Here is a 25,073-nt window from a genome sequence, read left to right as displayed (position 1 = left end):
CTAAAATGAAACCTATGCTGCCAGCTGGGAGACACCCTTCCTTCCTGTCAGTGTCTTAGAAATGGGGGTGAGCAATCAGCAGCAACATGTGGCAAGGAGAGTCCAGTAGGGTAGTGTGGGAGTCAAAGGATGAACAGGGCTTAAGTCTCATTTCCAGAACAAGAAGGTCAAGAACAGATCCTGGATTCTCCTGCCACTATGAATGCTGACTGAGAAGGCCATTCCTGCTTCTTCCTCTCAGTGATCAATTAGAGACATCAGTTACTGAATTACAACCTGGTCAGATCCTGCCCCCACCCTCTCTCCTCCCAACCGTGTTCCTTAATTGGGATTTGGCAGTTGTTTCAGACGAGGTTTTCTTTTCACTTTATTTCTAAGGGCTCCTTCAAGGCTGAAAACGAGATGGCAATAAGATAGCTGAAAGTCCTCATTGCCCCAAAACAAAGCGCAGGGAAGGACATGGGTTCAGGGGTCAGTTGTAGCATGATGTTTGAGCCCAATCTTTGAAGCTGCTGGCTGTGTTGGAATCCTGGATCCCCTGTTTATGAGCCTGGTGATTGTGGGAAATCATGTGCCCTCTTTGTGCCTCATTTTCATCTGCCAATGGGGGATAATAATAGGATCTGCATCAGCTGGTTGAGGTGAGGATTAAATGAGGTAGTTCCCAGAATGTGCTTAGACCAGAGATGGCATATTGTAAGGGCTTAATAAGCATTAGCTATTATTATCCTCACTCCCTCCAAGTTCCCTCTTAAGCTCTGGAATTGGCATGTTCCTGTGGGGTCATTTGGGGAGTGACCCCAAATACTGCTCCTCTTATGGTGTTCTGCTGTATGCCTTTCCAGGATGGCTGATGGCGTGTTCTACGAATAGGCAATGACACCACCAAAGGTATCTGGCACTCGTAGGTGATAACCTTAGAAACTGAGTCACAGTGCCCAGATACAAAGCAAGTGAAGAGGGTGTCCCAGAGGAAGGTGAATCGTTCAGAGCCACCCTGTGGAGAATATCAACAGCACTCTGCGATATTATCCTTGACCACCTAAAATAGCAACACACTTACCTGGGAACCTGATATAATTTCAGTGTTGCAGCCAAAAGCCAGTTATAGCAGCAGCAACCCAACCATGGATAGGGCTAGCATGCCCAGGAAGAGATGTCTGAATGAACACTCTGACTCACGCTAGAACCACTGTGGAAGAGAAGCAAAGGATTAAGCAGCCTAGATTCCTACTCATCAGCTGCGTAACATGGGCAAGTTACTTAACTTCTGTGGGCCCCAATTTTTATCATCTATAAAATGGAGATAATTTGTGCCATTTTATGAGGATAAGAGTTAAGATGTGTACAGGACTTAGAACAATGCCTGGCATATAGTAAGTGCTCTCTTAAAAATGTATGTAATTTTCATCTACCCATTCAGATCAGTAAGAGAAAAAAATAAATTTTAAAAAATGTATGTAATGCTCTAGTTTCATCCACTGCCAAACACACAGTGATGGAAGAGAAATGTAACTATCAGGGAGAGACAGATGGAGAGGGTGACCCCAAATCCACCAAGCAGCCTGCCTGGCTGTGTGGTGAGGGAGAAGATAGCTCGGCGCCATGTCTTGGTGTTGGTGCTTAACCACAGTGGTTTCCCCCACAATCACCCAGAGACACCTGCAGCAGCAGTGCAGGAAGCAGGGTAAGGAAAGATAAGGAAGCCTTACTGGAGCTCTTTTGAGGGTAGGTATTGGGAGGTACCCAGGGGAAGGGCATTCATTCCATTCCAAACATCTTGAAGGAAGACCAGTTTACATTTGCATATAACTTAAGCAACATCAACTTCATTATTTTTTTTCAAACAGACTTTAGTACAGAGATTACATTAGAATAAATTATAAAACCCATCCATGGCTCTCCACACCTCTGCAATTTCCAAACCGAGTTCACGTCAGGCAATGGCCAAGGGTGCTATCCTTTTATGCTCTAAGTAAGCACGCAGAGTCCGCTGCTAGTGATACCACTTGGTGTCCCATGAATACCTTCACGCAGCCCCGTGGTTTTGCAGTGGTGAACTGCCAACTCTCAGGTTTCAAACCCCTTTTGGTTTGGCATTTTGGCAGTTGTTCCCTTCCTGTCTCACTGGCATTTCCTGGTACCCACTCTTGCTAAATTCATCAGCTTGAAGCAGCAGTACAGTGTGAGAATGAAAAGCGCAGTGCTTGAGAACCAGAAGGAAGTTCAGCCCTGCTTTCAGTTTTTACTGGCTTTCGAGTTTAGGCAAATTCCTCCATTTCTCAAAGCCTTAGTTCCCCCATAATCAAAATAGGAATCACCTGCATCTTCCAGAGCTGTCTCAGGGATCAGAGGCAACAAAGGAGAACTGCTTAGCACATACCTGGCAGAGTGAGCGCTGGCTAAAATGGGAGCTATTATTAGCAGGCAGGGGACAGCAGATCTGAGCCCTGCAGCTGCTCTTTTGAATCCTGACTCCTCTTCTCTCCTTCCTCCCAGTCACCAGGTTGTAGGAGTGGAATAATTACTAACGTGTTGAAATCTGGGTGGGGCACAGGTATATTTAAAATTACAAACCATCTTGTGACTAGCCATTTCAGCTGTGCCGACTGCAAAGCACCATGTACCCTAGGAACTAATTATTGCTACTTTGTGAAGAAATTCGGGTTGGGGACTGGAAAGGAGAAGGTCCCCACAGAGTGGATTCCTCCATGGCAGAGTCTCAGATACTGTGTGTGATCTGGGAAAGAACTCTAACGGCACCACCCAGGGGAAGGGGAAGTCAGTTGTTCTCTGTTCTCTGTGTTCCAATTGGATCACTTGAGGCGGCTGGGGACAGTTGAGCCAGAAACAGGAGGTACTAGGATTTGTTTTTGGCACCAGGGAAACCAGACTCTAAACTGATCATTATCTGCTGTTGCAAAACAAAACAACAAACAACAAGAAGCAGAAAACAACCCCAGGTGTATTTGGTCAGTATTAAATAGTATGTTTTCTTCCTCTGAAGCAAGTTCACAGAAACAGTTATTACAACAAGACTGCAGGGTATTTGGTGACCTTTTACAGAACTGGAATGAGCTCTACTTGTCTTCCAGGCAGAAACAAAACAAAGAGATCTTTGGGTCCTCTAGTTCTAAAGGAAATAGACCTTATCACTTTGAGGTCAGCCTTCTCCCTCTTGTCTAGCTATGTTAATATCAAATGAAAGACACAAAAGGGTCAAACGTGCCCATGCTTATCTTAGCCAAATCCTGGCTTTCTTGGCTGAAAGCAAGTTTTTAGCACAGGTTGCTTTCCACCAGTCTCAGGTGAACCAGATCTTTCTCCCAGGAGTTCCCTGGGACAGCAGTCCAAGAACCTCACCCCACAAAGTCCTTTTCACCAGGAAGTGTTAAGTTCCACCTGCCTGGCTTTATGAAAGTTGATGTGTCGCCCAGGGTTGAGCGCAATGGTGAGATCTCAGCTCACTGCAACTTCCACCTCTCTGGTTCAAGTGATTCTCCTGCCTCAGCCTCCCGAGTAGCTGAGACTACAGGCACGCACCACCACGCCTGGCTAATTTTTGTATTCTTAGTAGAGACGGGGTTTCACCATGTAGGCCAGGTTGGTCTGGATCTCCTGACCTCAGTTGATCCACCCTCCTCAGCCTCCCAAAGTACTGGGATTACAGGCGTGAGCCACCACACCCAGCCCCCTGTGGCATTTCTAAGTGAGGCTGTAATATATAAGCACACAGAGATACATTATCTGCTCTAAAAACAAAACTTGTTTTTTTTTTTTTTCATTCAGATCAACCTTCCTTGGAAACTTTCCTAACCCGTTACTTTGGTATTGGCTTTCCCCTTTTTCATTTCCCTTTCCCTTCATTGTTCCTAGGCCTTCTTTGCTCCTCTCCATGGACATTTTTGGAGGAAGGCAAACCAGCTCTACTTGTCAACTGCAAAGGCCAAATATGGGAGTAAAGAAGGTTGGACGAGCAAACCATGCCACAGCTTCAAATCTTGAAGAGTATTCTCTCTGATAGCTAATGCCTCTGAACAGAGCTGTCTGGGAACATCAAGAGAAGTCTTAAGCCACTGGCTTGTGAACTCTTTTCATGCCTTTAATCCTCAAGCCTACGGAGCCAGGACAATACTAAAGGGAGGGAGCGGGTCTGCAGTTCGGAAGAGCTGCTGTGCCCAGACTCTAGTACAGCCCAGCTCTCCACAGGTCTCCCAGGGTGTTCCTGGAAGCTGCCCACTTGACCCAGCCCTCTCTGCTCTCTCCCTCCCTCAGTGGTCCTGGAATGCTGACATCCAGGCTAGAGCAAGTAAAACACTGTGGGTAAGTATAAGCAGATATGGTCCTTGGGCCTGAAGCTCCCTCAGTGACCAGGCAACATGCATCTGAGACTAGTAGGGCTGGAAAAGGAATAAAGGAAGGAGTCCCAGAGCCTCCCCACATGTAAGTTCCAAGTTGGAAATCCACCACGCATGTTCTTTGTGAGTAGCAGCTTCTCTCCACAGAGTGGCTGGGCACATCCTTGATGATCTCTACCTTGAGGAGAGATTCATGAATCCCCTCGGTATACAGGGAGCAAATTTCCCTGGGGCTTCTCTTGGGTAACTCAGCTTTGGTATTGGAGGGGAATTGGAGCTTTGGAACAGGATGGTGGAACCATTCCCTCCCAACTCCCCCCCACCAACACCATCTAACCCTGCCCAAGAAGGAAAAATCTTTCCTTTTCTTACCTATGGGAGCCTTGGATAGAGAAATGGTTTCAGTTCATCCGGTTTTGTTTTGTGTTGTTTTTCCATGTGTGCATGAGAGCCACAAAAGAAAAAAAATAAAAGAAAAGAACAAAACCAGGAGTGTTCACTTTGTTGTTATTGCTACAAAGATGTTTATTCTAAAGTTAAATAAATGCATAAAGGAACTTCTCTAAACTTTTTGCTCAGAGGACCAAACTTGAACTTCAATTGGTGAAGGAATCCTGGAATACTGTTCAGGGGAGCAGAGAATCCCCACTCATATCCTCTCTCTTGCCCCCTCCCCTAAGGGTTTTGATCTTTGCTGCCCACTGTTCTCCACACACACAACAAATAGACAATGTGTGCCAAACCAAGAAGCTGAAAGTCTTGTGAAGTTCAAACAGAAAATTGTCTTAATAGGTTGCGCGTGGTGGCTCACGCCTATAATCCCAGCACTTTGGGAGGCCATGAGGTGGATCACTTGAGGTCAGGAGTTCAAGACCAGCCTGGCCAACATGGTGAAACCCAGTCTCTACTAAAAATACAAAAATTAGCCAAGTGTGGTGGCATGCACCTGTAATCCCAGCTACTCGGGAAGCTGAGGCAAGAGAACTACTTGAACAGGGAGGCAGAGGTTTGGTGAACTGGGATTGCGCCACTGCACTCCAGCCTGGGCGACAGAATGAGACTCCCGTCTCAAAAAAAAAAAAAAGAAAAAGAAAAGAAAATTGTCTGAAGGCTGCTGAGAAGAAACAGAGTAGCAAGACTGCAGAGAGGCCAGAACTAATCAAACTGACAGCAGCTCCCACTGTTTTGCATGCAGCCACTGTGCCCATGCTGTAAATGGATTATCCCACTTGAACATCACAACACCCTAGGGAGGAGGTGCTACATTTATCCCCCCTTTTACAATTCATGAAACAGGCAGTGTAGGATGGGGGTCCAGTGCTCAGTTTCTAGCCTCACACAGTGAGGTGTAGGTCCTGACCTTGGCAAACCAACTCTATCCTATGCCACAGTTTTCTTCTCTAGAAATCGAGTATAGTAATAGTACCAAGAGTTTCTGTGAAGAGCAAATGAGATAAGAAACACAAAGTGCTTAGGGCAGTGCTAGGTACACAGTAAATTATATTTTATCATTATAATCTCATTCACTCAGTTGGGAGGCCATGGAACCAGGATCAGACCCACATCCGGCCACCAAGACCTCTGGCTCCTGGTTGTGCAATTGGATTCCAGGAAGGAAGGAGCCTCTGACAAAGCCCTGGGGGCACGGCCTTGCTCCTCTTGCTTCAGGTACCTGCTGCTCACACAGGTCTGGGTTTTCTCTCCACATGAAGGCTGGGCCAACGCTCAGGTGCCTTCTGACAAGCGTCCATCAGCAGTGAACCACAAACACACACACAAAACCTGTGAGTTCCCATCTGTCTTTGCAGTGGCCAGTCTGTGATGCAAATCCCTGCTCCAAGAAGCGGTTCTGGGAGGCCTTTACTGTACCTTTCAGCCCTGGTGTCCTGCCAAGCACTGTGCTTGAGGCAGCCTCATTCTTGAGCCCTGGCCTTTTGGGCACCACTCTTTTCTAAGAACAATTCAAAGAGCTCTTTCTTCAGCCCAGCCATGCATCAGCGAAGCACGACATGGGCTTGGCTCAGCACTCCCAATCATTGGGACTGCTGGACTCCAATCACCAGTGAGGCTGGCCCTCCTCCCACTGGCAGCTGTTTCTGGGGTATTCCCCTGGCTGGTGAGTTCACCCTGGTAACAATTCCCAAGGGACCTCTGTGATTGTTGCTAAAGCAACCATCCCCCACCCCCACAGTCCACTGTCAGGCAGTGCCTCCCTGAGCTTAATAGGCCCCAGATTTAAGCCCATGTCACTGCTTAGTGGAGAGGATTGAGGGACGTCAAGGAACTACTGCCCCCAGTGTTTTCCCCATTGGTTAGCATTCAGCCTGAGTCTTTTCACTGCAGGCCTTCCCTTAGGTTATACTTAGCCTAAACCTGTGTCCTAGGTTGCCAGGACACATCTAGTTTATACCTGCTGTCCTGGAATAATTGTTAATAGGGCCCCTTTCAGTCTCAAAAGTGTCTTCATTTTTGTGATAAACTATATGGTCCTCCCAGCTTCAGTACATGTTGTCTCTGGGAGGGTCCTGTTAAGATTCACATGGTCCTTGGGCATTGGTATTTACTAGTAATTTCCTGATGGCAGGAAAGTACTTATGGAGATTTGGAGGAATTGCTCTAGGTTTGTTAATCTGGTGTGGGGGTTGGGGAAGGTATGGGACAGACTTCAGATTAACTAGGTTTAATCTGAGGCTTCTGATATGGTTCAGCTGTGTCTATACCCAAAACTTTATCTTGAATTGTAATTCCCAATAATACCCATAATCCCTACGTGTCAAGGGTGGGACCAGGTGGAGGTAATTGGATCATAGGGGCAGTTTCACCCATGCTGTTCTCATGATAGTGAGTCTCAGGAGATCTGATGGTTTTATAAACGTCTGGCATTTCCCCAGCTTGCACTCCCTCTGTCCTGCTGCCCTGTGAAGAAGGTGCCTGCTTCTCTTTTGCCTTCTACCATGATTGCAAGTTTCCTGAGGCCTCCCTAGCAATGCAGAACTGTGAGTCAATTAAACCTCTTTCCTTTATAAATTACCCAGTCTCAGGTATTTCTTCATAGTAGTGTGAGGATGGACTAATACAGCTTCTATCCTTACCTCCTATGCAAGCCTCAGTCTGGTCAGGTGTCATATTCTGTGTTTTCTTCTTTTTTTTTTTTGGAGACGGAGTCTTGCTCTGCCATCCAGGCTGGAATGCAGTGGCATTATCTTGGCTCACTGCAACCTCCACCTTCAGGGTTCAAGCGATTCTCCTGCCTCAGCCTCCCGAGTAGCTGGGACTACAGGTGCACACTGCCATGCCTGGCTAATTTTTTGTATTTTAGTAGAGACAGGGTTTCACCGTGTTGCCCAGGCTGGTTTTGAACTCCTGAGCTCAGGCAATCTGCCTGCCTTGGCCTCCCAAAGTGCTAGGATTACAGGTGTGAGCCACCACACCCAGCCCATCTTCTGTGTCTTCTAACCCTTCCCAAGGTTTACTCCAGGATTGTAATTGTCTGTGGATCTGCCAGATTTCCCAACAGACCATACATTTCCTAAGAGCAAGGACTCTGTGTCATTCAGTTTTCCATCCCCAGTGTCTAATCCCATGTTTTTCACATAAGAAGCATCCATTAAAATCTGTTCCTTAGCTGGGCATGGTAGCTTACACCTGTAATCTCAGCATTTTCGGTGGCTGAGGCAGGAGGATAGATTGAGCCCAGGAGTTCAAGACCAGTCTGGGGAACACAGGGAATCCCCATCTCTACAAAAAAATTATTTTTATTTAAAAATCTCTTCCTAATGAATAAATAAATCAAATATTCAACTTCTTCATCTGTGAAAGGGAAAACCTAGCCTTTCAAGGTTATTGTGAGGCTTTGAGATAATTTATGTAAACTGGTTAGCACATGCCTAGCAAATTACAGACTTTCATTAACTAATAATTTAGGTACTATCGTTGCTGCTAGTTATTCAATCAACCTAAAAGCAGCCCCACTGAAACAAAACCAGAGGACTGGAAATGCAGCTCTTAAAGAATGTTGCCATCTTGTTGTGATGTATTCTTCCTTCTGCAAGCTGCCTCTGAGGTTCCATGTCAGTGAGGTTCCATGTCAGTGAGGTTTATCTCCACGGACATGTTGGGATGACAGAGGAAGCATACAAAGTGGTGTGTGCCAGAACTTACTTATGGTCATCAGTTCTTAGAAAATAAGGTAAGGCCAAGCACGGTGGCTCACACCTGTAATCCCAGCACTTTGGGAAGCTGAGGCACGCGGATCACTCGAGCTCCGGAGTTCAAGACAAGCCTGGGCTACCTGGTGAAACCCTGTTTCTACCAAAAATGCAAAAAATTAGCTGGGCATGATGGTGTGTGCCTATGGTCCCAGCTACTCAGGAGGCTGAGGTGGGAGGATCACTTGAGCCCAAGAAGCAGAGGTTGCAGTGACCTGAGATCGTGCAACAGCACTCCAGCCTGGCTGACAGAGACCCCATCTCAAAATAAATAAATAGAAAACAAGTTAAACAAATTACATGAGTGGGAGGATGCATTAAGTGTTTGGGAGGGGGTTATAATACAATTGGTTGCAGAAAGTGGGGCTGGGTGTAGAGGTGGCAGAACAAATATGAAAAATGGGAAGGAAGTTCCAAGGGTACCTTCATATGCTTTGCAGAATTCCAGGCACAAGATGATAGCTACATTCCCTATTTAATCCTTTTAAACTCCTATGAGATGGGGTATTACCCCCATTTTCATCTGAGAACACTGTGGGGTAGATGATTAGATAACTTACCTAGGGATCTACAGCTGTTGAGAAGCACCACTGAGATTCACCCCAGGTCTGTCCCCATCAGACCTTATACACACTCTTCCCACAGCACCTGCCTTCCCCATCATGGCCTTGGGACTGGGAAGGCAAGAAGGTTCTGGGATACAGTAGCTGATTTCCATTCCCTGACCCAAGCTACAAGAAGTGAGACACCACTAGGCTCACCCTCAGCATAAGACCTCGCCCATAGTATGCTCCCAGCAAATGTCAAATGACCAATGAGAACTGAGTTCAGGGATACTCTCATCAGGACATGGCAGTAGGGCAGACAAGTGCCAAAATTGAAAGTATCATTTGTATCATTCCTAGGTGCTCTTTATTTTTCTTCCTCCACAGAGATCTTGAATCAGGAACTCAGAGAAAAATGTAATTTATATATTTTGCTGGAGAACAATTACTTTTCATTTTACTTATTTTAAATAAGATGAAAAGTACCCATTTGATGCCTATAAAACATAAAACATGCCTAAATAACATGCATATAATTTACAATTCATGCTTCATGACTTTTCTTTTACTCTAAGACATTTTAAAATGAGAATTTATACTTACAGTTATAATATTTTGGATCTGGAAAGGACTTTGGCATTCATCTGATCAAACACTCTATTTTTCAGATGAGAAAGCTGAGAGACATTATTCTGTGGCTTCGTGAAGGCCAGCCTCTATAGAGTGACAGAGGCTGGGATGTAGTTATCAGGTTGGTGCAAAAGTAACTGCCATTTAATGGCAAAACCGCAATTACTTTTGCACCAACCTAACAGAAACCCAGGGTACTCCCGACCAGGCCACAAGTTTTCAAACCGTGGAAAGCAAGTCATTAATGGATAGTAAACTAAAACCAACTTTGTTTTTTACTTTTACAAATATTTATAATATGCTCTAGAACAATTTTAGGTTAACACAAAAATTGCACAGAAAGTATATTTGATACAATTAATGAACTAATATTGATACACTAGCATTAACCAAAGTCCATAGTTTGGCCAGGCATGGTGGGTGGCTCACGCCTATAATCCCAGCACTTTGGGAGGCCGAGGCAGGCAGATCAGTTGAAGCCAAGAGTTTGAGATCAGCCTGGGTAACATGGTGAAACCCTGTCTCTACTAAAAATATAAAAATTAGCTTGGCATGGTAGCATGCACCTGTAATCCCAGCTACTCAGGAGGCTGAGGCACAAGAATCACTTGAATCCAGGAGGTGGAGGTTGCAGTGAGCCAAGATTGTGCCACTATACTCCAGCCTGGGTGACAGAGTGAGACCCTGTCTTAAAAAATAATAAGTCCGCAGTTTACATTAGGATTCACTCTTTTGTTGTACAGTTCTGTGGGGTTTGATAAATGTATAATGTCATGCATCTATCACTGCCCTAAAAGTGCCGTGTTCTACCTATTCATTCCTTCCCTGCTCCTGAACCTCTGTCCCAACTTTTGTATACATAAAGTAGAATAGAATTTTAAAAAACCATAGTGCATACCTCATTGCAAGAGTATTATTTCATGAAACTTGTTTTAGATATATATGTAAATATATGTGTATTTAGGTTAACATGCAAAATATATTTCTTATTGTGGGTTGGAGTAAAAAAAAAAAGTTTGAGAAACACTCTTACTTAAAATTCTAGGGAATAAATCCAGAAAATGAATACACAGATGGAACATTTCATATATGAAACCAAAACAGGAAAAAACATAACCAAGAGACATTAAGAAAATAAACAAGCATATAAAAATTCTCTGAAGAATACAAAGAGGTCAGAAAGTAAATGGTTTTACCCCAAATCAGTTTTGATTTTAGCTTCTTCGCTGGGACTGCAAAGCATTTCAAGACTTTAAGGTTCTCAGAGTACGAGATATGGAAAGTCTGGGCCCTGGCAGGGAAGAATGAGGGTTTCATCCCTACAAACTGATTCTGTTCAGAGTTTCAAACAAATGTTGTCTCTGGATGATAATCAACAAAGAAAAAAAGTCTCTTCAGGAGGTTTTTAAAAATATTTGTTTCGCTCTGTGGCTTCATATTTCTTACTTTTTCATCAGAAATATCATAGAACTAAGTGGGGTGTTGTTTTAACTTCGTGTTATGCCAAGTGTCTGAAGATTTCTAAAGGATCCGAATTTCTTTTCTGTTCTTTCTTTTTTTTTTTTTTTGAGATGGAGTCTCGCTCTGTTGCCCAGGCTGGAGAATAGTGGTACGATCTCAACTCACTGCAACCTCCACCTCCCAGGTTCAAGCGATTCTTGTGCCTCAGCCTCCTGAGTAGCTGGAACTACAGGCACACACCACCACCCCCAGCTCATTTTTGTATTTTTAGTAGAGACAGGGTTTCACCACGTTGGTCAGGCTGGTCTTGAACTACTGACCTCAGGTGATCCTTCCACCTCAGCCTCCCAAAGTGCTGGGATTACAGGCGTGAGCCACTGCGCCTGGCCTTGAATTTATTCTTGAGTTAGACTCCTCAATTAAAAAAAAAAAAACTCCCTTCTGTGCACAGCAGCTCTTCATCTGTCCAAGAGACATACAGAATCTAGATACACCAAAGTTTTCAGAGAAATACAGACTTCAAACTTTCAATCACACTGGGCAATCACATGGCAATCTCTGCTTTGATGCAGTAGGAAGATGGCAGACAAGCTAACGCTCCAAGTCCAAGCTGTGGCACTGATCACTCTGTGACCCTGGGAAGAGGTTCTCCCTTTGGATTCTTTTTCAAGAATACATATACAAGTTCTATAGTAAATAATTTTTTTTTTTTTTGAGACGGAGTCTTGCTCTCTTGCCCAGACTGGAGTGCAGTGGCGTGATCTCAACTCACTGCAAGCTCCACCTCCTGGGTTCACCTTCTGCCTCAGCCTCCCCAGTAGCTGGGACTACAGGCGCCCACCACCATGCCCAGCTAATTTTTTGTATTTTTAGTAGAGACGGGATTTCACCGTGTTAGCCAGGATGGTCTCAATCTCCTGACCTCCTGATCCGCCTGCCTCAGCCTCCCAAAGTGCTGGAATTACAGGCATGAACCACCGCACCCAGCTTGATTTTTTTTTTTTTTTTTTTTTTTGAGACAGGCTCATTCTGTTGCCCAGGCTGGAGTGCAGTGGCACAATCTTGGCTCACTGCAACCTCCACCTCCCAGGCTCAAGAAATCCTCCCACCTTAGCTTCCTCCTCCTGAGTAGCTGGGACTATAAGCAGGCACTACCACACCCAGCTAATTTTTGTATTTTTTGTAAAGATAGGGTTTTGCCATGTAACCCAGGTTGGTCTCGAACTCTCGAGTTCAATTGATTCACCTGCCTCAGCCTCCCAAAGTGTTGGGATCATAGACATGAGCCAGCAGGCCTGACTGAGGAGCTTCTCCTTATATGAACACTGAGCTGAGCTAAGACCTTTGCATGTGTTTCTAGTCCTATCAACAATCCTATGACATAGAAATTATTGTACTCATTTAACAGTTGAATAAACTCAGGCTTAGAAAGCTTAAGAAGCATGCTCAAAGTTACCCAGAAAGATAGTGGTTAAGCCAGATTGGAACCCATGTCTGAAAGGGCATTCACTCTTCTAAGTATCCCCAGCGCCTAATATAGTGCTGGGAAGGCTGGGTGGAGTGGCTCACGCCTGTAATCCCAGGACTTTGGGAGGCCGAGGCAGGCGGATCACCTGTGGTCAGGAGTTCAAGACCAGCCTGACCAACATGGTGAAACCCCATCTCTACTAAAAATACAAAATTAGCCAGGCGTGGTGGCAGGCGCCTGTATTCCCAGCTACTTGAGAAGCTGAGGCTGCAGAATTGCTTGAACCCGGGAGGCAGAGAGTGCAGTGAGCCGAGATCGAGCCATTGCACTCCAGCCTGGGCAACAAAAGCAAAACTCCATCTCAAAAAAAAAAAAAAAAAAATATATATATATATATGTATGTATGTATGGTGCTGGGTATATAGTACAGACTCAATAAACATTTCCTAAAGGAACGACTGACTGAAGAGCAAAGGCTTGGCAAATAATTCGGGATGGTTGTGAAGATAAACGAAATAATAATGTTATGATTATTTTTTATTGAGCACTTACTTTGTGCCAGGCACTATGTTAAAGGCTTTACATGGGCTATGTGTGGTGGCTTACATCTGTAATCCTAGCACTTTGGGAGGCTGAGGCAGGCAGATTGCCTGAGCTCAGGAGTTCAAGACCAGCCTGGCCAACACATTGAAACCCCGGCTCTACTAAAATACAAAAAAATTAGCTGGGTGTGGTGGCAGGTGCCTGTAGTCCCAGCTACTCGGGAGGCTGAGGCAGGAGAATTGCTTGAACCTGAGAGGTGGAGGTTGCAGCGAGCTGAGATCATGCCAATGCATTCCAGCCCGGGCAACGGAGTGAAACTATGTCTCAAAAACAACAACAACAACAAGGCTTTACATGTATTATATATACAACATACATAAAAGATTTAACACACAGTATGGCATATAGTAAAGACTTCATTGTTACTATTATCGCATATCACTACAATGGTAGCTATCATCACTATAGTAAAATAGTTTTAATGTTATGATCTTTTCCAGCCATACCCTTGGTGCTTCTCTCAGTCTTACTGCACAGGTCAGACTGAAGGTAAGCCCTTGCAGCAGTGAATCAGCTCCAAACCTGGTTCCTCCTTCCATTTCTTTTTCACATAGGCACAGTTGCAACATGATGTGTTAGTTAACCTCTAAATTACACGAGGAGCCCCCAGTGTGCTTCTCTGTGTTGGGGAGGAAGGGGGTTGTGCTCTCATGCTCAGACCTAGTTTGCATAACGTACTTTTCTCTTTCAGAGTGAATTGAGACAGAAGCCATGTGGTCTGTGGCAGCAGCTGGAGGAAGGCATGGTGACTCAACAGGGCTCTGCATGGAAGAGTACAAGGTGGTTCTGGGAAGCAGCAAAGATCGGCCACCCCAAGGCTCTGAGGGAGCCGCATGCAGGCTCTAAGCAGAATCAGGCCAACCCCTGGCCTGGAGGAAGTAAGGGAAGAGAGCTGCCAGTGGCAAGACCTGCTCAGGCTGTGTGAGTGGCTATGGAGACACTGGGAAGAAGTTCTGGGGAACTGGACCATGTGGTACTATCCTAGCACTCAAAGTTCCTTGTGACCTGAGCTAGCATATTTTACAGTGGGGAAGTACCAGGTACTGCCCATGAGGATAAGTAACATCTTGAGCCCCAAACCCTGCAATTAAACTTTCAGCTAGTAACTGGAATTCTTCATGAAGCCCATGACACAGGCAAGTATTATGCATATTTTTAGAAATAAAATACTTTATTATAACTACAGATCTCCACTCTAGTGGTCCTATCACAGAATTCATTATCTATCTATCTATCTATCTATCTATCTATCTATCTATCTATCTATATCTATCTATCTATTTTGAGATGGAGTCTCACTTTGTTGCCCAGGCTGGAATGCAATGGCATGATCTCGGCTCACTGCAACCTCTGCCTTCTGGGTTCAAGCGATTCTCCTGCCTCAGCCTCCCAAGTAGCTGGGATTACAGGCATATGCCACCATGCCTGGCTAATTTTTGTATTTTTAGTAGAGATGGGGTTTCGCCATGTTGGCCAGGCTGGTCTTGAACTCCTGACCTCAGGTGATCTGCCCACCTCGGCCTCCCAAAGTGCTGGATTACAGGCATGAGCCACCGCACCCAGCCACATTATCAATATATTTTGAAACAGGACTCATACAAATATAATATGAAGTCACTGTTACCTCTTATGACTTCAAAGTCTTTCACCAAAAATTCTCAAGAAGGGGCTCTTAATCAATCTGCAAAGACTTACAATTGAAAAAAATTTATATTCTCTGAGGTAGAGTTGATGACCGCCTCAGTAGACAGAAGTCAGAGACTGGTGTTTGAGTCCCATTTCACTAGGACTTAATTGTGAGATCTTGGGAAAGTTCCTTTGTTTGTAAAACGTGGGAAAAAATTATTAGCCTGTATCATAAGAACTTTTTAAAAATTCATATGAGATAATGTATGGAAAGTGATAAAGCACCATATGAAATTATTGCATTTTACCTACTAAAGAAACTGAGACAGAGAGTGATACGGTTTGGCTCTGTGTCCCCACCCAAATCTCATGTTGAATTGCAATCCAAATTGTAATCCCCACATGTCAAGGGAGGGTCCTGGTGGGATGTGATTGGATCACAAGGGCAGTTCCCCATGCTGTTCTCGTGATAGTGAGTTCTCACGAGATGGGCTTGTTTGATAAGTGTGTGGCACTTACCCCTTTCTCTTCTTCTTGCCTGCTGCCATGTAAGATGTGCCCTGCTTCCCCTTTTCCTTCCAAGATGATTGTAAGTTTCCTGAGGCCTCTCCAGCCACGCAGAACTGTGAGTCAATTAAATGTCTTTTGTTTATAAATTACCCAGTCTCAATGGTATCTTTATAGCAATGTGAAAATGGACAAATACACAGAGTGAACAAAAGATTTGCCCAAAGTCATAATTAGCACATGGAGAGTCGAAGATGAAATAGAAATTCAAGTGACTGGACATGGTACAGGGCAGAGTTGATTCAGATAAACAATTTGCTTTGTTGAAGTCAGCATGCATGTGACTCTAAAAAGCATTAGTCCAGTGAGGTAAAAAGGAGCATTTACTGAGTGTATAGAGAGACCTCACAGTATCGAAGGATGGAACACAAAGAGTTGCTGGGTTTCATCCAAATTGGCCAGAGAACTGGGGAATTCTCAGGGACAGGGTGGCTTGTCCCTCTGTGTCCCCTTTGTCTTTGCTTCTCAGCCAGCTCCAGCCTCTCCCACATTCTGTCTTCCTTGGCTCCTTCATCCTGTGTGAGGCACAACATGGCTGCTCTTCCTGGATCTAGATGAGGAAGACCACTGAGCTCCAGTACTCACATTCAACTGGCAATACACACTAAACTTCTTCTTCATGAACTAGCCTGGCTCCTCTGAGAGAACCTGGACCATACAAGTCATTTCTGAGCAAATAATTTACTCCACCTGGGTCAGGCATGTTCGACGCTGGTCTAAGCAGTGATGGGCTTCCCCACCACCACCTATCCCTAGAAGTCACATTACCTCATGTTATCTTGTATAGCTGTATCTTCCAGAGAGCTGTGGGTGGCAAGGGTGCTATACTGCCAGGCTGGGTGTTATCACATAAAGAGAGGAACTATGTATAGAGAGAGCGTGCTTTGGATGATTTCATGATATATTTCAGTTATGAGATTTAAGATCCAAATTTCCTGGTCAACAAAATCAGCTCAGTTTAATTAATATTGTTTTGGGCTTTTAAGATACATATAGATGTCCACAAGTTATGTCCACAAATAACTGTAATATAAGATAGCCTATGAAAGTTTCTTAGAAATCGTCTTATAAAATTACATGAAAGCATAAAGAAAGAATTAAGGCCTCCTGGGGGAGTCAGAAAGCTTTTACTAAGTACAATTTGAGACTTGTCTTGAAGCTTTCAATTTAATTTTTATAGAGAGGTGGAAGACAGGGAAGACACACACAAAGCAGTGGGGAAAGCATGAACAAAATATGGAGAAGTGAAATTACATGTACACTCTGAAAGTGTGAATAGTATAGTGCGCTGAAGGGCAGCATGCAGGAGGGTGAAAAGGAAACATGTTAATTGACTCATCACAACTATACGCTGGAAATTTTCAGGTGACACCTCATTTAATCTTTTTTTTTTGAGATGGAGTTTCACTCTTATTTGCCCAAGCTGGAGTACAGTGGCACAATCTCGGCTCACTGCAACCTCCGCCTCCCAGGTTCAAGTGATTCTCCTGCCTCAGCCTCCTGAGTAGCTGGGACTACAGGCACCCACCACCACGCTCGGCTAATTTTTTGTATTTTTAGTAGAGATGGGGTTTTACCATGTTGGCCAGGCTGGTCTCGAACTCCTGACCTCAGGTGATCTCTCTCCTTGGCCTCCCAAAGTGCTGGGATTACAGGCATGAGCCACTGTGCCTGGCTGCTGCTTTTTTTTTTTTTTTTTTTTTTGAGACCAAGTCTCACTCTGTCACCCAGGCTGGAATGCAGTGGTGCCATCTTGGCTCACTGCAACCTCCAACCACCACCTCCTGGGTTCAAGCGACTCTCCTGTTGCAGCCTCCCGAGTAGCTGGGATTACAAGCACGTGCCACCACACCCGGGGAACTTATGTATTTTTAGTTGACATCGGGTTTCACCATGTTGGCTAAGCTGGTCTCAAACTCCTGAGCTCAAGTGATCTGCCCACCTCTGCCTCCCAAAGAGCTGGGATTACAGGCATGAACTACTATGCCCGGCCTCATTTAATCCTTTCAATAATCCTTGAGGTAGTGTCTGTTGCCCCTATTTGACCAAGGTACATGAAAGCTGAAGCCACTTTTCTACTGTACCATGTGGGGGCTGAGCACGAGAACAGATGGAGGGAAGGTCTGCCCAACATCTAAGGAGTTCACACCAGATTCTAAAGGCACTGTGAGGTCACACAATATTTCTAAACAAGGAACAGCACAAATGGATCTGAATTTTAGAAAAATAATGCTGGTAGTAATGTAGGGATTAAACAGAATATTCTTTCTCTGTCATTCATTCATTTAATTTTTAAAAATATTGAAAACTTACTGTGGGTCAAGATCTTGTTACAAGGCACTGTGGGAAAAAATGTTACATATGCCAGATGTGGCCCCTAATCTCATGAAGCTTATAATACTAACTTATATATGTCTTCCTCAACATATATATTCTATAAAACAAATGATGCTCCACTTATGATGGGATTACATCCCAATAAACCCACTGTAAATGGAAAATAGTGTAAGTCAAAAATGCATTTACTACCCTAATAAACCCATCATAAAGTTGAAAAATTGTAAGTCAAACCATCGTAAGTTGGGGTCTATTTGTATACACACACACACACATATACAAATACATATATAGAGAGAGAGAATAAACCTCTAAATTTTAATTATCTTTTACCTCACAAAAATAGTATATTTTTGTTTTAAAAAGTAATTTATATATTCTGGAAATATCTCAAACATATCCCTTATCAGAATATGATTTGCAGATATTTCCTCCCATTATATAGGTTGCCTTTTTACCCTATTGATAGTGTCTTTCGACGCACAAAAGTTTTTAGTTTTCACGGGGTCCACTGTTGGTTTTTTCTTTTGTTACCTTCGTATTTGGTATCACATCAAACAAATATGCCAAATCCAATGTCATATTTTCTCCTGCATTTTCTTCTAAGAGTAGGTCTTACCTTTAGATCTTTGATCCATTTTGAGTTAATTTGTATATATGGTGTAAGGTAAGAATCCAACTTCATTCTTTTGCATATGGATATGCAGTTTTCCCAGCACCATTTGTTACAAAGATTGTCCTTTTCCCGTTGAATGGTCTTGGCATACTTCTTGAAAATCAATTGACCATATATGTGAGGATTTATTTCTGGGCTCTCTATTCTATTCCATTGGTCTATATGTCCTTACACTAGTACCATATTGTTTTGACTACTGTAGATTTGTAGTAAGTTTTGAAATCAGAAAGTGTGAACCCCTCCAACTTTGTTCTATATCAGTTGTTTTGGCTATTCAGGGTCCCTTGAGATTTCATATAAATTTTAGGATGGATTTTTCTATTTCTGCAAAAAAAAAAAAAATTGGGATTTTCATAGGGATTTCATTAAATCTGCAGACTGGGTAGTATTTACACAGCACTTGGAATGCACTAAATGCCACCAAAGTGTATACTTTAAAATGGTTAATTGTATGTTATGTGAATTTCAGCTCAATTAAAAAGAAAAGATTGTGTGATTATACCTCAAAAGCAGGTATGGGGACAGCATGAGGCAACTAGAAGGGAAAGGAGGTTGTAGTTAGAGGGAGGAAGGTTGGAGTTTAAGCCCTCTAAAACAAAATAGTTGGGGGCCAGGTGAAGGTCCCTGGAGTTGAGCAGATAAAAGTGCAGGAAGGGTAGGGTTCTCTAAAGGTAATCCACAAAGACAATGACCTCTAAAGTAGACTCGAGACTGCAGTTTCAGAAGCATGCACACCAAGCTGTGCATGGTGGTCATCACTGGAGTAGGGTGCAGATAGATAAGATTATAGAGGGATTTTATTATAGCACTTTTTTTTTTCAACGATACAGTTTCACTCTGTTGTCCAGGCTGAAGTGCAGTGGCTATTTACAGGTGCGATCATAACTCACTACAGCCTCAAACTGGGTTCAAGCAATCCTCCCCACTCAGCCTCTTTCGTAGCTGGGACTGCAGGCATATGCCATCATGCACGGCTAATTTTTTTAGTATTTATTTTTTGTAGATAAGAGGTCTTGCTATGTTGTCTAGGCTGGCCTCAAACTCCTAGCCTCAAGAATCTCCTGCCTCAGCCCCGCTGTGCACTGGGATTACAGGTGTGAGCCATCCTGCATGGCCTATTATAGTACATTTTTAAGGAGAAAGAATAATAAAAAATATGGTTTTAAAGCTGTAATTTAAGATCTTTAATCTAGTAGAGAAAGATTATAAACCAGGTGCCTTTAAAAAAAAATCATCGTAGGAGTGTCAGGAAGGTGTTAGATGATACAGGCATGGACGGATGGGGGGCGGGCATGCCAGCTGGCTTAATCTCTTATTTATTTTCAGAGCAATGGTGTGGCAGTAGCACCGTGAAGCTGGGAGAAGGCCAACCCTGCTCCCAACCCCGCAGTATATGAGGACTGGTAAAGTAAACACCCCTCAATTCAAGACAGCAGCAGGGGAAGCTATGTTCTTGTAAGATAGCCAAGTTTCTGTTCAGGCAAGGAGTGGGAGACAGACTGGGGATGTAGGATGGTTTGCTCTCCATAAAGTGGGGGTTCCGGAGAGTACAGCAGAAAGGTATGAGGAGGAATGAAGCAGTGGGGGAATGAGTTTGGGGAGGCACAAGGGGGTCTGGGGACCAGTGTACAGGAAAAGATGGATGAGTGGGGACACTTACATTTTGGGTACTTGTATGGAAAGAGAATAGGGAAATTTAATGGGGAATAGTAGCCCTTAAGAGCCTAGAAAGATCTGTGATGTCAAGTTTAGCAATAGTGAAGCCTCTTGGGATCCGAGCAGGATGTTGGATTTAGCTGGGATGCTATGGATGGCAGAATTTGGGTAAACAATAAAATAACAATCCAAAGACAATACAAAGTCTCAGAGGCAGACACTAGCATGGATAACTTAAGGGCCCAAGAGCAAGCCAGATAGACTGAAGCAGAAGGTTTGTATTGGGGATTAGAAAGCTGGCTCCCAAGGGTGGTGCTGGCTTTTGGAGAGCTAAGCCAGGAGAGGAGTGGGACATAATTTATAAGAAACAGGGGCTTGTTACGGTTTTTGGAGACATTGATGAAAATAGCATTTAAAGAAGATTAGTGTGAGAAGTATCCACGCAAAGTGGATTGGGCCAGGAAAAACTGGACATTCTGTAGGTTTTGCAACTATCCACACATGATATGGTAGAAGCTTGAACTAGGGAGAAGAACAAAAAGATAATTTCAAGATAAAACCATACAGAACTCATTTTACATATGGGAAGGGAGAAAAAAAGAGGGTGTTAAAATTTGCAAAATTTTGAGCCTGACTGATTTGAGAGTTAATCAAGAACATGGGCAGGGGGAAAAAAAGAAACAAACAAACAAAAAACATGGGCAGGGAGCCTGAAAGAAGAGGATCAGTGTAGGGGGAAGGAGGGGACAATGATGAACTTAATTTGGGACCTAGATTCATTACACTCTTATAGCTAAATGACACTTTGCACCTGGCCTTGTGGAACAATTACTACATTTTATAGATGAGGAAATCTTGAGTTTGAGAGACAGGAATTTTGGCTCTGCTATTTACTAGATATACAAACTTGACAATTTACTGACCTCTGGGTCTCAGGCTGTTGTCATATCACGGCTTGAGTGAGGGAGGATCTGCTTCCAAGCTCATTCACAAGGCTTGCAGTTCTTGCTGGCTGCTGGCTGGAAACATCAGTTCCTTGCCATGCAGGCCCTTCCAGAGGGTACTCAGAACACGGCAGCTGGCTTTCTTCAGAGAGAGAGACAGAGAGAGAGAAGGTGCTCAAGAAAAAGCCCTAGTTGTTTTATAACCTAATCCCAAAAGTGACATCCCGTCACCTTTGCCAAATTTTATTCATTAGAAACAAGTCAGTAAATCCAGCCCATATTCAAGGAGAAGAGATTATACACCAAAAGGCGGGATCACTGGGGACCATGTTAGAGGCTGCCTGCCACAGTATCTAACAGTTATATTCTTAGATATCTTAGTTGATTTTTTGTTGCTTATAACAGAATATCTGAAATTGGGTTGGTTACTTATTTATTTATTTAGAGATAGGGTCTTGCTCTGTCACCCAGGCTGGAGTGCAGTGGCACAATCACAGCTCACTGCAGCCTCAAACTCCTGGGCTCAAGTAATCCTCTGCCTCAGTCTCCTGAGTAGCTGGGACCACAGGTGCACACCACCACATCCAACCTACTTTAACATTTTTAAAAATTAAAAAAAAAAATTTAATTTTTGTTTTGTAGAGACAGAGTCTCGCTATGTTGACTAGGCTGGTTTCTAACTCCTCCTGGCCTCAAGCAATCCTCCTGCCTTAGCCTGCCAAAGTGTTGGGATTGTAGGAGTGACCCACCACCCCTGGCCTGAAACTGGATAACTTTTAAGAAATGAAATTTAGTTCTCACAGTTTTGGAGGCTGGGAAGTCTATGGTTGAGGGGCCAAATCTGGTGAGAGCCTTCTTGCTGCTGGTGGGGACTCTGCAGTGTCCTGAGGTGGTGCAGGGCATCACATGGTGAAGGGGGTGAGTGTGCTCACATGCTAGCTAGGTCTCTCCCTCTTGTTATAAAACCATTAGTTTCTCTCCCATGATAACCTATTAATCCATGAAGCCATTAATCCATTAATCAATGAATTTATTAATCTTCTTAAAGTCCCTACCCCTCAATACTGCCACATGGAGGGTTAAGTTTCAGCATGAGTTTTGAAGGGGACATTCAAACCATAGCAATACCCATGTCTTCATTTTTGTAATTGGTTCACCCATGCTGGGCAATTCAATAAATATTGAATCCATTGAGCTAGGACAGATAGAATTTGGGAATCAAGGAAGGCAAAAATAACTTTGCCTACAGGAAAAATTCATTAAAATTTCCATAGAGGAAAATTATGCTTATACTGATTTTTAAAGAATAAACAGGAGGTTATCAGGAGACAAGACGGGAAAGTTTAAGGTTATCCAATGATTTTAATTTGGATGGGAGTTCTTCTGTACTGATCTTAAGGCTGAGTGAAAATATCACAGACATGAAAATATTTCATAATTTGAAAAATCTCCAATCTTATTAAAATGTAAAATATTGAGCAACTCATAGGATTTTATCATTTGATTTCAAATATATCTTTAGAAATCCTAATAATCTAACTCAGTCTACCAGATCTTTTTTGTTTGTTTGTTTTTGAAAGAAGGTCTCACTGTCACCCAGGCTGGAGTGCAGTGGTGCGATCACAACTCACTGCAGTCTCAACCTCCTGGGCTTGATTGATCCTCCTACTTCAGCCTCCCGAGTAGCTGGGACTACAGGTGTGCCAACATGCCCAGCTAATTTTTTATTTTTGTGGAGATGGAGGTTTCACTATGTCATCCAAGACGGTCTTGAGTTCCTGGGCTTAAGCAAGCAATCCTCCCACCTTGGCCTCCCAAAAAGCTGGGATTATAGGCGTGAGCCACGATGTCCGGCAGCCTGCCAGATCTTGACAGCCATTTTACTAAATTAGCATTCCTAAGTTTCATTTGTTTTCTAAAAGTATTTTTATGAGCACAATGACCAACTAAAAACTTGTATGTAAAAGTTCAGAAATTTCTTTAACAGTACAATTTAGAATGCATCTAGGAAAAACACAAAGGCTATATTCTCCCATTTTCATGGCCATGATGATAAAACTGAAATTCTAGTTGTATTTTTTATTGTTGATTTGATTAATTATATGAGCTTTGAAGGCCCCCATATTTGACCCCACATTCTAGTACCTTCCTGCTTTCCTCACATTTTGATTTGGTATTCTGGGTGCTTGAGATGAAGAATATGGATGAACTTCAAATAAGCAGGTTTGGCAGTTTCCCGAAATGGCAAAAATGACAGAACATGAAGTAGGTTTCCCAAGGGCTTTTCTTCTAATAGTAAGGCCATCATTGTAGAATATGTTGTCCCACATTCTCCCCTGCAATTCTGGCCTGCTCACTGAGGCTGTCAGATCATGCAGGCTTTGACCCATCTAACAAGGCTCCCCAAGATCTAAGCAACCAGAGGGCAGGAGCAAGCAGCAGTGGAGGCCCCAAGTAATGCCATCTGGAAGAACACCGATTTTGCTTTATTGACCATTGTTCTCTAACAATTAAAAGGTTTAGTTCATGGTTTTACGGCACTATGAGCAGTAGGATGTTGGATCCAAGTGCTCAACAGTCCTGTAGCTCTGCTACCAGTGGGTTCGGTGCCTGGGAAGCAGGAGGCATGCTGCAACCAACTTGCTTGCACTAAATCACCTCCCACTCAAGGATGGCTGCTGGCAGCTGGAAATTTGATTTAGGAACCAATATATTGTTAAGCACCATTGTTTTTGTGTACAAAGAACAATTCTGAGACTGTTTTTTTAAGCATTCTTGATGTTATACTATTATAGTGTCTCCTATTTTCTATTCATTCACTTTCTTTGAATAGCATTCTTGTCTTAGTAACTAGGAACAAAAATAAATATAAAACATCCCACTTTATGACAGTTCATTTCCACTTCCCTGACTAAAAACTTAAAATTTATAAATTTCTTTCAAATTAGGCACGGGCTTTTTTTTTACTTTTATTTTATTTATTTATTTATTTATTTATTTATTTATTTAGAGACAGGGTCTCACTATGTCTCCCAGGCTGGAGTGCAGTGGCATGATTATAGCTCATTGCAGCCTTGATCTCCTGGGCTCAAGCGATCCTCCCATCTCAGCCTCCCAAGTAGCTGGGACCACAGGCGTACTGCACCACCCCCAGCTAATTTTTGTATTTTTGGTAGAGACAGGGTTTCGTCATGTTTCCCAGGCTGGTCTTGAACTCCAGAGCTCAAGCTATCCATCTGCCTTGGCCTCCCAAAGTGCTAAGATTACAGGCATGAGCCATCGTGCCCAGTCGACATGGGCATTTTTTTCTTTTTTCTTTTTTTTTTTTTTTTGAGATGGAGTCTCACTCTGTCACCCAGGATGGAGTGCAGTGGCAGGATCTCGGCTCACTGCAACCTCTGCCTCCCAGGTTCAAGTGACTCTCCTGCCTCAGCCTCCCGAGTAGCTGGGACTACAGGCACATACTACCACGCTCAGCTAATTTTTTTGTATTTTGTAGTGATGGGGTTTCACCATGTTGGCCAGGCTGATCCCGAACTCCTGACCTCAGGTGATTTGCCTGCCTTGGCCTCCCAAAGTGCTGGGATTACAAGCGTGAGCCACCACGCCTGGAAGTTTTTGTATTTTTTAAGTAGAGACAGGGTTTCACCATGTTGGCCAGGCTGGTCTTGAACTCCTGGACTCAAATGATCTGCATGCCTTGGACTCCCAAAGTGCTGGGATTACAGGTGTGAGCCACCGCGCCCAGCCATAGGCATGTGTTTTTCTATTGTAGGCTGCTGATTTCTCTCGGGAGGAGAAATCAATAAAATGGCCAACACTGATTAAAAAGTATCCTAATTTTGCCGGGCGCGGTGGCTCACGCCTATAATCCCAGCACTTTGGGAGGCCAAGGCGGGTGGATCACGAGGTCAGGAGTTCGAGACCAGCCTGGCCAAGATGGTGAAACCCAGTCTCTACTAAAAATACAAAAATTAGCTGGGCATGGTGGCAC

General features: G+C 43.7%; 1 long non-coding RNA gene across 3 annotated transcripts in view; it reads right to left on the bottom strand.

Annotated features, from left to right (window-relative positions):
- Positions 1 to 25,073, bottom strand: part of LOC116813493 (uncharacterized) — a 70,155-nt gene that overhangs the window by 33,172 nt on the left and 11,910 nt on the right. For 2 of the 3 annotated variants that reach the window (XR_009214802.1, XR_009214800.1), the window contains exons 4-5: positions 21,059 to 21,221; positions 1,064 to 1,192 (exon numbers count right to left, since the gene is read on the bottom strand). This is a non-coding gene — a long non-coding RNA (uncharacterized LOC116813493). Of the gene's footprint in view, positions 1 to 386; positions 598 to 1,063; positions 1,193 to 21,058; positions 21,222 to 25,073 lie in introns of those variants that run through there. The other variant, XR_009214801.1, reaches the window with a different exon arrangement.

This window comes from Hylobates moloch, unplaced genomic scaffold (genome assembly GCF_009828535.3).
Source record: "Hylobates moloch isolate HMO894 unplaced genomic scaffold, HMol_V3 SCAFFOLD_9, whole genome shotgun sequence".
Lineage (NCBI taxonomy): Eukaryota > Metazoa > Chordata > Mammalia > Primates > Hylobatidae > Hylobates > Hylobates moloch.
The sequence above is the reverse complement of the archived record's forward strand: the minus strand, read 5'-3'. Positions and strand labels throughout refer to the sequence as shown.